The sequence below is a fragment of the Nelusetta ayraudi genome, unplaced genomic scaffold (assembly GCF_046127955.1).
Source record: "Nelusetta ayraudi isolate G7.1 ecotype Tasmania unplaced genomic scaffold, CSIRO-AGI_Nayr_v1 ptg000048l, whole genome shotgun sequence".
Lineage (NCBI taxonomy): Eukaryota > Metazoa > Chordata > Actinopteri > Tetraodontiformes > Monacanthidae > Nelusetta > Nelusetta ayraudi.
The window spans coordinates 2,721,020-2,738,179 of record NW_027466098.1 but is presented as its reverse complement, the minus strand read 5'-3'; the positions used below and the strand labels follow the sequence as shown (position 1 = coordinate 2,738,179).

Here is a 17,160-nt window from a genome sequence, read left to right as displayed (position 1 = left end):
TACATGGAGAGAGAGAGAGAGAGAGAGAGAGAGAGAGAGAATTTTGTGTATACAACATTAATACAAACAAAGTACCGTAAATACGCCAGGGATTGACAGAAAAAAAAAAGATAACCTTAATCAACCGATGTAGTTTGGCCTAATAGAGTTGCCGTATGTGATGTCATTGGCAGTCGCCCACCGGACAGAGGCGACTGCCAATGACGTCACATACGGCAACTCTATTAGGACGGGGTTTGCCCATGTCTGTACTAGAACCACCCAGAACCACCAGGGTGTTTAGCTCTTAGAACCCCCTAGAACCTCCTAGAACCATCCAGAACCACCAGGGTGTTTAGCTCTTAGAACACCCTAGAAGCTCCTAGAACCATCCAAAACCACCCAGAACCTCCAGGGTGTTTAGCTCTTATAACCCCCTAGAACAATCCAGAACCACCAGGGTGTTTAGCTCTTAGAACCCCCTAGAACCTCCTAGAACCATCCAGAACCACCAGGGTGTTTAGCTCTTAGAACACCCTAGAAGCTCCTAGAACCATCCAGAACCACCAGGGTGTTTAGCTCTTAGAACCTCCTAGAACCTCCTAGAACCATCCAGAACCACCAGGGTGTTTAGCTCTTAGAACACCCTAGAAGCTCCTAGAACCATCCAGAACCACCCAGAACCACCAGGGTGTTTAGCTCTTAGAACCCCCTAGAACAATCCAGAACCACCAGGGTGTTTAGCTCTTAGAACCCCCGAGAACAATCCAGAACCACCAGGGTGTTGAGCGCTTTATTGCAATGACTCTGCAAACACTCAGACACCTGAGTCAAATGATACAAGTGTTGGTGAAGATGCCACATTTCACAGCACATTGAAGCTACTAACATAGATCTACATACACATTAATCTACCTGAACATGCAAACACAAGCAGGTGGAGATTTAAAGATACTGCTCAAGAAAAAAGGTGCATTAAACATTGATGGACTTATATGGGTACACATACAAATATATATTTATTAGTGCTGGGACTCCATTAAAGAAAATAATCTAATTAATTATGGTCTTTGTAATTGGTCAAACCTCTGACCTTTGACCTCTATCAGTCATGGTTGACCTCCAGTGCTCACGCAGTGCTTCACTGGAAGGCCAAGAACAATCCAAGAGTCCATATGTGGCACTGCAAGGTCCACCAGTGGCTTCTGGGACGTCTCTCCCAGTAACCACAGCAGCGTGTAGGGAGAAGCAGTCCGCCAGCCACCAGGCTCCACTGGGGTCAAAGGTCGTGACACGCAGTTCTGTCAGCCACCACTAGATGGAGCTCTCCTCTTCACTCTCCTCCTCATCCTCCCTCAATACCTCTCCCACCTGCAGAGAGAAGAAGAGACAGCAGGAGTCAGGACTCACAGTCCTTGAACGCATCATCACACAGACGTTGACTGTTGATGGAGATGATGGAGTGACTGGTGAGAAGAAGCAGACTCTCAGTCACATGTCAAGTGTGGAACATATGAAGGTCATGTGACCATGGAGTGTTGGACTGATACTGAGGCCTGATGAAGATGAACTGATCAATAATTGAGGGGTGAACTGAGAGAAGAAGCAGTTTGGCAGCAGATGTTGGATGAATGAGGAGCAGCTGGACGTCACCATCCTCCTCTCACACTGTGACTGGGAACACTGGACCTCTGCTGTGGGATCAACTGGCTTTGGTGCTGGAACCATCATCCAATGGTTCCAAACCAGTACTGACCTCACAGTCTGCAGTTGATAGTCTCTGCTGTGGACAAGATCCATCAGTGGCTTCACTGATGAAGCCTTCAGGTTGTTCAACCTCAGGTCCAGCTCTCTGAGGTGGGAGGGGTTGGACTTCAGAGCGGAGAGCAGCCAATCACAACTGACCTCTGACAAACTGCAGTCAATCAACCTGAATAGAGAATAAATGATGGAGAGTTTATAATGATGGAGAGTTTTTCCAGGGTGTCATCACTCTGAAAATCAAAGTGAAATGTCGACTTCAGAATCTGACACGACAGAAAATGTCACCTTGAAATTAAATCCTCAGTCCAAAACTAATGTGTGTTGAAATGATGTTTGGTCACATGACCACTGATGAACAGAATGAAGTTTTCATATTTCTGGATGTCATTTTGATATGAATCAACCTTCAGTTCAATGTTTATTCAACATGTGTGATGAACTGTGTTTGGTGCTGAAACCATCATCCACTGGTTCCAAACCAGTACTGACCTCAGAGTTTACAGTTTACAGTCTGGACTCTGCAGAAAACCACTCAACACCTTCACTCCTGAATCCTGCAGCTGGTTCCAACTCAGGTCCAGGAGTCTGAGGTGGGAGGGGTTGGACTTCAGAGCTGAGAGCAGCCAATCACAGCTGAGCTCTGACAAACTGCACAACTCCAACCTGAATAGAGAATAAATGATGGAGTGAGTGGAGTTTTCATCACTATCTCAAATTAAAAATATTAATGTCTATAACACTGTAATGTCCATTAAACCAATCAGAAGCACAACAATAATACTGAAATAATGAATCACCACAACAAAATATTTTATATCAACCTGTTTAGTCATGTGACCACTGATCAGCTGTTAACAATGTTGGAATTCATTGATTCATTTTGCCTCAAAGGTTCAGTGTGTAAAATCAGTGCAGATTTATTGCTGAAAGCTTCATATACAACCGTCAATATAGTTTGAAGTCTTTGATTAGTAGAAAATAAAAGTCCTCTGCTTTTCCTGCCATTAGAATGCTTCTTTCTAGAAACAGACAGAAGGTCAAAGGTCGTGGCCATCTTGCACCGCCATGTTTGTAGGCGGCTGGTTGGGAAGATGAGTTTGAGAGACAGTTTCATATTGATGGTTGGAGGCTGGAATCCTCTAATAAAGCAAATGCTGAGAACAAATGGTTATTAAGTGACTGAAATGCAGTGGAATCTTTTCTGCATCTTGCTCATCAATACTGAACTGACTGAGATGATAGAACCTGCATTGACCCTTGACCTTCTGCTGAGTCCAGCTGGATCTATCGGATCTATCTACAGTATCTAAGTGCTCATACAGGTGGCTAATGCTAGCGCTAGCTGAAAATCATGCTAGCACTGGACTGTCTGCTGTGACTATGACTGATTGTGATGCTAATAGATGGTTGTAATATTTGTGTTGATGGAACTTTATCATTATACAGAGAACTAGACACCTTTGCTGTCAACCACATCCTTTATGATGCTGGAAGGCTACCGTAGTTCACTGGCAAGAAGGGGAGAGGGAGCGTCAGCAAGTAAGCACTGCAATCTGATGGCACTAGATGGCAGGATTTTACATACTGGACCTTCAAACCCAGTTTCACTCATTTCAAACACAAACCAGTGACTGCAAATTGAATTTCCAACAGCAGTGAAGTGAAAATCATGACAACAATAACAAGAGTGATAGAAGTTGTAAAGTGAAGAGGGTGAACTGAAAACCACTCAGCTCCTTCACTCCTGAATCCTGCAGCTGGTTGTCACTCAGGTCCAGGTGTCTGAGGTGGGAGGGGTTGGACTTCAGAGCTGAGAGCAGCCAATCACAGCTGAGCTCTGACAACCTGCACCTCTCCAGCCTGAATGTAGAATAAATGATGGAGAGTTTATAATGATGGAGAGTTTTTCCAGGGTGTCATCACTCTGAAAATCAAAGTGAAATGTCGACTTCAGAATCTGACTCTACAGAATAAAATGGGAGAGGGAGGGTGAGCGAACGAGTGCTGCACTGTGGAGTCCATTACTGGCTCTTGATGATGTTGCTGTCTGGGCCCCCTTGCACCAAAGTAGGATTGCGTCATCCAAGATGAGTCACTAAGCCTTCAGCGTTCAACCAATCCACAACACGTGTGTCCAGGCTTCATGGGTCGCACTAAAAGCCATCCAGGATGAGAAGACACGGATTCATCAAGCCAGGTGAAAGCTATCCTGGATCAGTGCGCCATGCACGCGGCTTCCTTCCATAGACCCCGGTTATGGAGCTGGGATTAACGGATTGGCCATCTTTGACCTCCTCATAAGCCTCCATGAGGATTTGCGCCTGGGACGGGGATTCAGACTCTCGAACTTTCTTTTTTTTTGTAATTTATTGTTTATTTGGAGAAGCAAGTGTACAGACATTTCTCTTGCGTACAATATAAAGTCCACATCAAGTGTGGATATGAAAATATAATTGCTAATAATACTCCATTCCTTTTAACATAAAAAAGAAAGAAAAAAAAAAAAACACAGTAAAATGTGTATCATCTCATGAACCAGTCTAGCAGTGTGTATCATGACAATGATTTTACAGAGCAGTCAAATTCAGTTTACAGAAATTACAGCTTTTATATATTCCGTCCATTTTGTCCATATCCTGAAAAAGGAGTCTCTTTGACCTTTAAGACAGAATGACAATTTCTCTAGAATGTAAATATTCTGAACAATATCAATCCATTCATCAATTGTAGGTGCTTCAGTCCTCAACCATTTTCTCGTGATAGTTTTTTTTGCTTGCTGCCAGAAGCATTGCCATGAGTTTTTTATCTGACAAATTCCAGTTATCCCATGAGATGTCTCCTAAGTACAGGACTTCACATTTACAAGGAATTTTCTCAACAAAAATGTTATTTAAGTGCATGCACAGTTGATCCCAGAATGGTTTGATCACCGGACAACCCCAGAAGATATGGTAATGATTTGCCTTGTCTGTCTTACATTGTCTCCAGCAGGTAGCACTGTTGCTGTGATGTTTTTTCTGGGCAGGGGTTACAAAAAACCGAACAATGTTCTTCCAACAGAATTCCGTCCATGAATTGGAGCTTGAGGTCGTCCATTGAAATTTGTGAATCTTTTCCTAGCTTTCAACTGAAATAATTAAATTTCCTTCTTTTTGCCATTTATTCCTTATGTAGTCTGTGTCAACTTGTTTGAACAGCTGAATACCATTGTATAACTTGGAGACAACTTTAGTCCAGGAACCTGATTTCAACAATGACAAAAGCACTTCTAAGAATCCTGGTCCAGCTGTTTCCCAAGTTTCTTGTAGATTATGATTATAGTAAGACCTAACCTGCAGATATCTGAAGAAGTCATCCTTCTCCAACCCATTTGACCTTTGAAGTTCTTCAAAACTCTGAAACACCCCCCTCTTGATAAATGTATAATAGGTGGTTAATCCTTTTGAGATCCATCCCTTGAATCTCCCGTCATTCTTGTTTGGTTTAAAAGCCGAGTCAAAAGCGCACCACTTGAACATTTTGATCTGGTTACCTAAATGGCAAATTTTCACTATTCTTCTCCAAGAGTTTAGCATTGTGTATAACATCGAGTCATGCGGTATCATCAAATCATCTTGTAGTTCTTTGTCCATCAACATCGATAAGAGAGGTACACCTTCCACTGAGGAACTCTCTGTCTTTCCATCCTGCATTGTATTGTGGACAGCATAGATAGATTAATGGTTTCAGTTGAGCTGCAAGATAATATTCCTGTAGGTTGGGAAGACCCAACCCCCCTTTCTCTTTCTTCAACTGCAGTGTTCTGTACCTTATTCTGGCCTTTTTCCCTTGCCAGATATATTGTGATATTAATCTGTCCCATTCTGTAAATTGTTTCTCTGGAATCAAGATAAGTAAGCACTGAAATAGATATAACAAGCGTGGACTGACTCAACTCTGGAGTGTAAATTGAAAAAAGGGATCACATTCCATCTCTGTATGTCTATTTTTAGTCTTGATGTTAGGGGGCCATAGTTGGCATCGAAAGTCCTGGAAAATTCTTTTGTTAGAATAACCCCCAAATATTTTATGGAATCCGCCTCCCAATTCCATCTATACAAACTCTTAATTTTGTTTGGAGGGACATAATTCAGTGTTAAAACTTGAGTCTTGTTGATATTAATCTTGTAACCCGACAATGAACCATATTCCGCAATCATCTCCATTAATATGGGTATAGTTTTAGTTGGATTTGTTATAGTTAGTATTAAATCATCAGCGAACAGGGATAGCTTTTGTTCACCAGAGGCCATCGCAACTCCTGTTATGTCAGGCCTCTGCCTTATCCTTTGGCTCAAAGGCTCTATAAAAAGGGCGAAGAGGAGAGGTGAAATACAACACCCCTGCCTCGTACCTCTTTCCAAAATAAATGATTCCGATAGATCTCCGTTAATTTTTATCTTAGCTGATGGTTTCTCGTACAATGCCGCCAATACATCAATTAAGGACTGGTGGAATCCAAATTTATGCAACACTTTATACAGAAATGACCATCTGACCGAGTCAAATGCCTTTTCTGCGTCCAAACTCAGCATCGCAGTTTCTATTTTGTTTTGTTCTACGTGATTCAAGATGTGAAATGTTTTTCTGATGTTGTCCTGAGTCATTCTGTGTTTGATAAAAACCGTCTGGTCCTTATGTATTATGTCGGGTAAAATCTTTTCAAGCCTCTGTGAAAATATGGCAGTAAATAATTTATAATCAATATTTAACACACTCACTGGACGGTAGTTACCACAATCCAATTTATCCTTCCCCTCCTTAGGAATTACTGATATTATTGCGCCTCTCCATGAAGGAGGGATTATTTTCTCTTTCAAAACGCAGTTAAACGCTCTCAATAAAGTAGGGATTAACTGATCTTGCATTTCTTTATACCACTCGGAGGTAAAACCATCCATTTCTGGGGATTTTCCTCCTTTTAACTTTCCAATAACTGCTCGTAGTTCTTCGTCGGTTATCTCCGATATTAATTTTTTATTTTGTTCACTCGTGACTGTAGGGAGAGTCAGGTGGGAAAGAAAGATGTCTATCTGATGATCGTTGTTTAATTTGGGTTGGGAATATAAAGTCTGATAAAAGTTTTTAAAACATTTATGAATATTTCCCAGTCCTGTCTCAACACCATTTGTATTTGTGTTTCGTATTTTATAAATAGTTCTATCTGACTGTTGTTTTCGTAATTTAAATGCTAAGAGCTTGAGCGATTTCTCCCCCCCTTCATAATATTTTTGTCTTGTAAGGAGAAGTTTCTTTTGTATCTCTAGTGTGTTTAACTCATCCAATTCTCTTTTCACTTCCTTGATTTTAATATTTGTTACCTCCCGGAAGGTTTTAGAATGCTCCTGTTGGAGTTTCCTTAACTCCTCCTCCAGTTTGTATTGTTTTTGTAATGTCATTTTCTTTTCGTTTGAGGAGATCGCTATTATTTTACCCCTGATCACCGACTTTAACGCGTCCCAGAGTATAATTGGCCCCACTTCTTCATTGTCGTTTTCATCCAAGTATCTTTTAATTTCATCTTTCAAATTATTTGTAATAATTTTATTTTTCAGCAAGTTTGTGTTAAACCTCCAGAGAGTGAATCTGTTTTTCTTAGTCAGAAAAAAAGACATATAAATTGGACTGTGGTCCGAGTTAGGGCTCTGGCCGATTTCACATTTTTCTATCCTATGAATATCATCTTTGAGCATGAAAAAATAATCTATGCGTGAGTATACTTTGTATGGAGGGGAGTAATGCGTGTAATCCCGACGACATGGATTTTTAACTCTCCATACATCCACCAATCCAGTTTCTTCTAACATGTTTCTGATTCTTTTACTGATAGTTTGTGTATTAGATTTTCCATTAGACAAATCCAAATTCGGGTTTAATCTAACATTAAAGTCCCCGGCATATATCAATACCCCTTGACTTTTTGTTACTGTCATTTCAAATATGTGTCTATAGAAGGTCCAGTCGCTACCAGGTGGAGCATAAACATTAATAAGAGTTATCAGGACGCCATCAATTTTCCCTGTAGTCAAAACAAATCTGCCTTCCTTGTCTTTATGTTCTGCAATATGTTCATAGTGCAGGGTACTTGATATTAAAGTTGCCACCCCTCTTCGCCTCCCCGAAGCATGGGAAGAAAAATACACATATTTATATCCCATCTTATTCAACTTGGCATGTTCGGAATCGTCTAGGTGGGTTTCCTGCAGAAAAGCTATTTGGACCTTTTCTTTCTTTAATTTAGATAAAATCTTCCATCTTTTTATCGGATTATGCATACCATTTATATTGAATGAAACCACCTTCAGTTGTTTTCTTTCCATTTAAGTGATGTCTTCCATTTCACCAATCACATTGGAGAGCCCCCTCAAGCCCACTAGAACTAAAAGAACATGAACAGATAAAGCAAGAACATACATACTCACTGCACAATGAAAAAACAAAAAAACAAAAAACAAAACAAAACAAGCTCGGCTTCCAAACAGAGGTCCATAACCTAGACCCTGTTGAGCTTCTTGGTGACAGCCCGGAAGGGAATGTCCTCCCAAATCTATTGGTGAGGGCCCTTCAGGTGGCAGCAGCACAGTTCCGGATGGACCCTGACGAACCTTTTTGTGAAACTATCATCTTTAACTTAGCCTATGTAGAAATTTCTATCTGAGAAGTGTACCTCAAGAGGAAAAACGTGGTATCCTTCAGTTCTCAAGGAGCTGGTGGTGATGTTCTCCTAAATGCCCGGAGCCTCTCTTTGTAGTTGACTTCTCTTGAAGAGTTGGAGGCGCCTTTCTCTCTTCTCCCTCCTGTCCTAGTCCAGGTCAGCCGCTCGATCTGCTCCTTCAGGGAATCAGGTGAACTGATGACTTTCACTTTGTAACCTCTTTTGACCATGTCCTCCGTAGCCTCCTCTATGTTGTCGTAGGTTCTGGGCCCTTCTTCATATCTCACTCGCAATCTCGCCGGAAAAAGGGTCTGGAACGAGACCCCGTTCTCCTTCAGAGCCCTACGAACCTCCGTATACTCTCGTCGTTTTCTGAGAATGGCTGGTGGGTAGTCGTGGTCGAGATTTATTCGCTTTTCACGCCAAAAGAGTCCCTTTTGTTGCCAAGCCTTGCGCAGTACAGACTCTTTCATTTTGAAGCTCGAAAACCTCACAAGTATTGAACGTGGTGATACATTCTTCGGGGGTTGCGGTCCCAGCACCCGATGTGCTCTTTCTATCCGCACGTCTGCCGCGTTCTCGACCAGACCGAGCCCCTCTTTCAGTAAGGTCTCCACAAATGTAGTCATCGACTCCGAGTCCTTCTCGGACCCCTCCGGAACACTGTAGATCCTGACATTTTCCCGACGAGATCGACTGTCCAGGTCCGTTAGCTTTTCTTCCAGCTTCACGTGTAACTTTAGCAGCCCGGTTAACACTTCCTCCGTGTTTAGAGTCCTCTCTTCATTTTTCTCCACCCGCTCCTCCACTTCGCTGATTCTTGCATTCGTTTTATTAATTTCCTCCTTGATAGACTTCAGTTGTTCGTTGTTTTCCTGACGGAAACCTCTCAGTTCTTCTAGTAACACTTCTAAGCTAGCCATCTCGTCCTCGCTTCTTCGTTAGCCCGTGGCTTCACGGAGTTAGCTGTAACTACTTCCTTTCTCTTGCCGATTGTTATATAGAAGCAGGGGCTTCGTTTGTCGTCTTACCCCCTCTGTACGTTTACCGTGGTATGTGGAAATTATATTACTCAACTGGATGGGGGTAGGTCTGTGATTTCTTCGGTTCTTTCGGGAGCCGTTCTATCGAGCTGCCATCTCCATGAGTCTCCAGACTCGTGAACTTTCAAAGCTCGCGAGCTTGGAAGCCCAGACTCCCAGGTCATAGTCATGCGCACCAAGCATTCAGCCAAAGGGATCTTCCCTTGGCCAAGCAGCCAGGGCGCATGATCAATTGGAGGCATAGTGACAGGACCGTCCACTGTCACAAAAACAAGCTCATGTTACTCTTTGATGTGTCTTCATCTTTCTATGGGATGTGTATTTTTATATAGGATGCATGGCAAAGGAGAAGTCATGTTAGAAATTATCCAATGATTGCAATATGATCTCAACTCATTTCTTTATCATGATTGAAATGAAATGATTCCAAAGCTTGAAATAATGACAGTGGCTGGAGGTGAATGTGATAACAATGTGCAGTGTTGAGTGGAAGAAGCACTGCCTTCCACTGGTGGTGACTGTTGACTGAGACAAGGATGAAATAGATCCTGGAACTCAGCCTGGTCTGGAGCAGCTCACTCCACACAATAAATCTCCACGGTAACTTCTAGCAGAACATATCTCACTTCCACCTATCCCACTGTTGTGCAACCACATCAAACATCAATTGATCCAGGATAACCAAGATATTCCGGCTTAATCCCTCATCCTAGTTTCCTGCAATAGGGCCCAGTCAAGTGAAAATCATGACAACAATAACAAGAGTGATAGAAGTTGTAGAGTGAAGAGGGTGAACTGACCTCAGAGTCTCCAGTTTACAGTCTGGACTCTGCAGAAAACCACTCAGCTCCTTCACTCCTGATTCCTGGAGCTGGTTCCCAGTCAGGTCCAGGAGTCTGAGGTGGGAGGGGTTGGACTTCAGAGCTGAGAGCAGCCAATCACAGCTGAGCTCTGACAAACTGCACCTCTCCAACCTGAATAAAGAATGAATATTTGATTCCTTCCATGGTGTAAATGTCATATTCAGAGTCATTCCTCCCTGTTGATGATCCAGATGTGCGGCTGTTGGGATCACTGAGTCATTCCCTCAAAGGAGTCATTGTGCCAGTGTGTTGTCAACACAATAACAACAGCAGTGTGTCAGTCAGTGTGCAGCCAATCAGCAGTGAAGATGGAAAATAATCAGTGAGTCCTTTGTGTGCTTGTGGCTGTTTTCAGTCATCAGAGACTCGTTACAAGTCAAGCACATTCAAAGGACAAGATGAAGAAATACTGCTGCACTATTAATCTGCCTCTAATATTTCTTCACAGGATCTTCTGCTCAGTCATGTGACCTGCATCACCAATCAACAACTTCCATTGAGCTCTCAAGTGACTAGAGACATTTTCCACACTTTCTTCCACCATCCAAAGTCTTTTCTGGCTGCAGATTGTTGACATGAAAATATCAACAACATCCACTTTGGTGGATGTTGTTGATGAAACCTCTAGATGAGTCTTTAATATCTGCTTCAAAGTCTTCACACTGAGCAGCGTTACACACCAGTTGTCATCTGCTGACACACACTGTCCACCAGTAGAAAGCAGGAACTGACCTGAGAACTTCCAGTCTGCAGTTTGGATTCTGCAGTCCAGCACAGAGCAGCTTCACTCCAGGATCCTTCAGGATTGTCCAACTCAGGTCCAGCAGTGTGAGGTGGGAGGGGCTGGACTGCAGAGCTGAAGACACCACTGCACAGTGAAGATCTGAGAGTTGAACACTGAATGAAGGAGAGCAGAATGAGAAGTTGCTGCTTCCATCATCATCATCATCATCATCATTACCATCATCATCATCACCATCATCATAATCTTCATCACCATCATCTTCATCATCATCATCATCACCACCACCACCATCATCATCATCTTCATCATCATCACCATCATCATCTTCATCACCATCATCATCATCACCACCATCATCATCACCATCATCATCACCACCTCCATCATCCTCATCATCCTCATCATCATCATCATCATCATCATCATCATCATCATCATCATCATCATCACCTCCATCATCATCATCATCATCATCATCATCATCATCATCAACATCATCATCACCACCATCACCATCATCTTCATCATGAATGATTGAAGAGTTGATTTTGGTTGACAGTGTAAATTCAATCAATCTTGTGCAATCAACTGACAACAATGAAAAAGAAGCTTCCAAAACAAATGTGCACATTATAAAGACTCACAACAACAAAAACATAACAACTGTGTGAAGGAAAAAGCAGCAGGCTGAAGCCCAAGCTGATTCTTGCCTCTCCTATACAGTCCATAAGATTAGCTGGAATAATTAGTCAGACAAAATCAAAAAGGAAAAAAAGAGAAGTGCAACTCAACAAAATATGCTTGACATTATTCTTCATCATTGACTCACAATTCAACACACACACACACACACACACACACACACACACACACACACACACACACACACACACAGTGTGTTACGTACCTTAAACGTATCACAGCCTTCCTGCAGTTCCTCACAGCTGGAATCAGTCTCAATCTTCCCTCCATGGTTGTGTTGTACTTGTTGATGTCCAACTCCTCTATAACCTCCTCTGACATCTGCAGCATGTAGGCCAGAGCTGAACACTGGATGGCTGAGAGTCCCTTCTCTGATCTGTTCTCTGACTGCAGGAACTCTTGGACCTCCTGATGCACTGACTGATCCTTCACCTCCAGCAGACAGTGGAAGATGTTGATGCTTATGTCAGGAAAAACATCACCAGTGTTCATCTTCTTCAGGTTGTTGATGACCTTCTGTAAGGTTCCTGGATGATTGTCAGTGAGACCCAGCAGGCCTCCTAAGAGTCTATGGTTGGATTCCAGACTGAGTCCATGGAGAAAGCGAACAAACAAGTCCAGGTGACCGTTTGGACTCTGCAGGATTTCTTCATCATCTTCTGAAGGAACTCATCCAGGGATTCTCCAGAGTGACCATCTTCTGTCCTCTTCCAGTTGGTGTGACAGTGGAAGCTGAAGACTGCAGCCAGAAACTCCTGGATGCTCAGATGAACGAAGCAGTAGACAGTTTTGTGGAAGATCACACTCTCTCTTCTGAAGATCTCTGTACAAACTCCTGAGTACACAGAGGCGTCAGTCACACTGAGACCACACTTCTCCAGGTCTTCACTGTAGAACATGATGTTTCCACTCTCCAGATGTTCAAATGCCAGCTGGCCCAGCTTCAGAAGAAGCTCCCTGTCAGCCTCCGTAAGCTCCTGTGGACCTCCTCCATACTTGTGCTGCTTCCTCTTGGTCTGGACCAGCAGGAAGTGTGAGTACATGTCAGTCAGGGTCTTGGGTAGCTCTCCTCTCTGCTCTGAGCTCAACATGCTCTCCAGAACTGTGGCAGTGATCCAGCAGAAGACCGGGATCTCACACATGATGTGGAGGCTCCTGGAGGCCTTGATGTGGGAAATGATCCTGCTGGACACATCTCCTCTATCTCTGAACCTCCTCCTGAAATACTCCTCCTTCTGGTCATCGGTGAAGCCTCGTACTTCTGTCAGCCTGTCCACACATGACGGAGGGATCTGATTGGCTGCTGCAGGTCTGGAGGTTATCCACAGCAGAGCCGAGGGAAGCAGATGTCCTCTGATCAGGTTTGTTAGCAGGACGCTGACTGACTTCTTCTGAGTGACGTCAGTCACCACCTGGTTCTTCTCAAAGTCCAGAGCCAATCTGCTTTCATCCAGGCCGTCCAAGATGAAGAGAAGTTTGCAGACATGCAGCTGCTCTGCTGTGAGCTTCTCTAACGTTGGATGGAAAACATGGAGAAGCTCCAGAAGACTGTAGTGCTGCTCTTTGACCAAGTTGAGCTCCCTGAATGAGAGAGGAAGCACCAGATGAAGGTCCTGGTTCTCCAGGCCCTGGGCCCAGTCCAGAGTGAACTTCTGCACTGAGAAGGTTTTTCCAACCCCAGCGACGCCGTTGGTCAGCACCACTCTGACTCTGAGTCCCTGCTGCTCAGGTGAGGCTTCAAAGATCTGGCTGCACCTGATTGGACGGTCGTGGAGGCTCTTCTTGGTCTTCTTGGTCTCCATGGTCTCTGTGGTCTTCTTGGTCTCTGTGGTCTTCTTGGTCTTGTTGGTCTCCAGCTGCCTGACCTCATGCTCTCTGTTGACCTCCTCACTCAGTCCCTCAGTGATGTAGAGGTCAGTGTAGATGCTGTTGAGGAGGGTTTGACTTCCTGCTTCTTCACCTTCAGTCGCACGTTCACATCTCCTCTCCAGACTGATCTTCTGCTGCTGTAGAAGCTCCTGCAGACCATCATCAGCCTCTGGAGCAGAGAAAAGGTTGGAGAAGAAAACATCAGTGTGACAGTGTGAGCATCATTTTCTCTCCACAACTTTTCAGCTGCTGTGGTGAAGCTGCTGTGTGACTGTTTGCTCTCAACGTCCCTCAGTGAATCTTCTCACTGGAGGTCCTGACGTGATCTCAGAGGGAGAAGTGAAGGAGGTGCCGGTGGACAGTCTTACTGTGATCAGTCTGGCTGTGACTGACAGGTTGCAGTGCTGCTCCACACTGAAGACACGAGAACTCACCTGATGGAGCAGACCGGTCCCAGAATGAGCCAATGAACCTTCTGTATAACGAGGACGTCCAGCTCATCCTGGCCTGCTGCTGCTGCTGCTGCTGCTGCTGCTGCTGCTGCTGCTGCTTCTGCTGCTGCCGCTGTAGAAGCTCCTTCAGCTGCTGCTTCTCACCACCAGGACTTCAATCCCTTCATGCAGCTTCACAATCAAAGAATTTGACCCACAAAGAATGGAGCGCAGCCGTTAATGACGCCGTCTTTTAGCCACCACGTTGCGCCCGTCATGGATTTGTAGCTGTTTTCTAGGCTGGTCTTGTCACATCATCTAATATATTATTAGATGACATATTCATCTATCAAATGTATATTTTCTATCTGGTGTGGACTACAACTTCTATCACTCTTGTTATTGTTGTCATGATTTTCACTTGACTGGGCCCTGTTGCAGGAAACTAGGATGAGGGATTAAGCCGGGATATCTTGGTTATCCTGGATCAATTGATGTTTGATGTGGTTGGACACCTGGTGGGCTCTGGTTGAGCAGTGGCTCTGTGGAACTGGCCCTTTGTTTCTCAGCAGACAGAGACAGTGGAGTCACATTGCACTGAACTTTGGATTGAAATTCATCTCAGTGGAGTTGAGCTGCACTTTATGACAGAGCATCAAACATTCCTGCCACTGCATAAAGTTCAGTCTCAGAAGGGCTTTGCTGCATTTCAACATGATGAATGTGACCATGTCAAAGATTCTCTTCTCTTGACCACTGACCACAACATCTGACACCTTTTCACCTTCTGAGGAATTTATCACTATCAAATCAAACTAGAATTAGACTGAGAAACAAGGACATTAGTGTTCTTACTGTCTTCCAGAGGCTCCAGCTTCATTACTGAAGGTTGCAGGTAGTTCCATGGACCTGTCACTCTTCAGAGACACCCCACTGGACCCTGGAGACGCTGCTGCTCCGACCTCCTCTTCCTCCACTCGAACACTCATCTTGAGCTGGAGGTCAAACAGGAAGTGAGGCAGTGAGCTCAGAACACTCTGACTTCCACTTGGGAGCGAGAGAACAGGAAGAAATCAACCAGACTGAAGTCACATTGTTGACTAGCGTCACACTGAATGAGTTATTCAGTCAGTCAGGACTCACCTGCTGCTGCTGCTGCTGCTGCTGCTGCTGCTGTTGGTGGTGGTGGTGGTGCTGCTGCTGCTATGCTTCAAAATGGAGCCTGACACAGAACAACTTTCACTTCAGGCTTCTTTTCCTGTTTCTACTGCTCACTGTGGCTCCTCTCATCCAGCCGCCTCAACTGCTCCCACATTTCCAGAAAGTCACATGATGCTGTGTGTAAGAGAGAGAGAGAGAGAGTTGGGTGGGGTGGGGTGGGGTGGGGGGTGGGGGGGAAGACAGAGTGGGTGGGAGAGAGAGGGGGGGGGCAGAGAGAGAGAGGATTGATTGATTTTCAGCAGTATTATTATGTTGACATAGTTTTTCTATTGGCTGGAAATGTCTTGTTGCCAGGCAGAAAGATCAACTCCCCAGTATGATACAACTGATGCTTGCATTGTGGCTCCAAACAAAACCAAACAAGCAAAAACTGGTCAAACAGCGCCCCTCAGTGGCAGAACTGGGAGCTGCGAGGACCGACGCGTCACAGGAAGGTTTGAAGGTTCAAGGCCACATTTGAACACATTGTGTTTCTTATTGACATATTATAGAGTGACCTGTCTGATATATCTGCCTGTTAATCAATGTGTTATTTTTTCAGTATGTGTTCATTTCTCTGTAAAGTCTGCAGTAGAAGGTAGTTTTGACTCGAGGGCGCCCCCTGGCGGCTCTTTCCAGAACTACAGTTGCCATCACTTGTTGGCAGTCCATGATGACGGTGAGAAAAATGTGATCTCCTCTTTGAAGAGCTGCACCTGTTTCTCCCTGACGTGATGGGACTGGACACTTGTTGAGTGATGTGACACTTCCTGTCAGCTCCTGAGGACAACAAGGATAATGCCCCCTACTGGCTGCACTCTGGAAGAGCCCTCCCCCCATCCTCAGGACCAAGTGATCCTCCCTCAACGTGAACACATCACTTCCATGTGAGGAGAGAAGAAGAGACGGCAGAAGTCAGCACTCACACTTCAGTCCTTGAACGCATCATCAGAGACATTCACTGCTGTTGAGTGAAGATGATGGATTCACTGCTGATGAGAAGCAGACTCTCCGTCACATATGTGCTGTGTCTCAATTCAGGGTGTGCACCCTTCAGTCCAAGTGTCCTCCGTCTGAAGGAAGCGTTCTTCGAGGACCCAGCCTAGAAGGACGGACCAAACCCCGCCTCCCCGGTAACCACTGGGGACGGTCTAGCCTTCAGTGTATTTCCTCGTTGCGTCACCACCGTTCCCTCCGGCTGGCCAACCCCGGAAGTGACGTTTTTATAGTATCAAGCCATTGGTTCGCCATCTAACAATGCTGTTGGATGATCAAATAAGTAAAATCCTACGTTAAAAACTGGATACTTTATGTGAAACTTCAATATTTAAATTTATATGTCGTGTCTTTACCAGTATTGGCAGCGGGACGGCTTGACTGGTGAGAGGGGCATGATGGGAAATGACAGTATTGAGCAGATCAGGACTAAAATATTGATCCGTCCAATACGTGGATTCTCAAATCAATACTCCAGTCATCTGAGGCCTTCCATTGTTTCTCTGGGGTACAGCCAGATAGAAATGCTCCAACTCTGTATGACTGCTGCCTGCCTGCCTGAAGGGCCTCTGCTAAAATGATACAAATTGGTTATTTGACCAATGTTAAAGTTTTGCTCATTTCCTTCCTGAAATTCACCTTGAAATCCCACCCCCAGTTGGGATCAGGATAATACAGTTCTTTTTGGATCAAAGTTCTCCACATCCTACTGAAATGTTTTCAACAACACAAACTGAAGCTTTGATCCAGATTAAAATTAGGATTGGATTACATCATCTAATCCCATTTCAGAATCCTTCTTTCCCTTTTCAACCCGTTTCCAAGATTCCATCCAATCCCAGAACCAACATCCAATCAGATTACCAGTGAAGGC

At 44.2% G+C, this 17,160-nt stretch overlaps 1 long non-coding RNA gene and 1 pseudogene across 1 annotated transcript; both read right to left on the bottom strand.

Annotated features, from left to right (window-relative positions):
• Nucleotides 1–901: 901 nt before the first annotated feature.
• Nucleotides 902–1,900, bottom strand: LOC142895075 (uncharacterized). The gene is made up of 2 exons (XR_012928158.1): nt 1,732–1,900; nt 902–1,343 (listed from the first exon to the last, which is right to left on the bottom strand). It is a non-coding gene; the product is annotated as an uncharacterized LOC142895075 (long non-coding RNA).
• A 1,510-nt stretch (nt 1,901–3,410) lies between these two features.
• Nucleotides 3,411–14,260, bottom strand: LOC142894954 (NLR family CARD domain-containing protein 3-like; annotated as a pseudogene).
• Between the last annotated feature and the right edge of the window lie 2,900 nt (nt 14,261–17,160).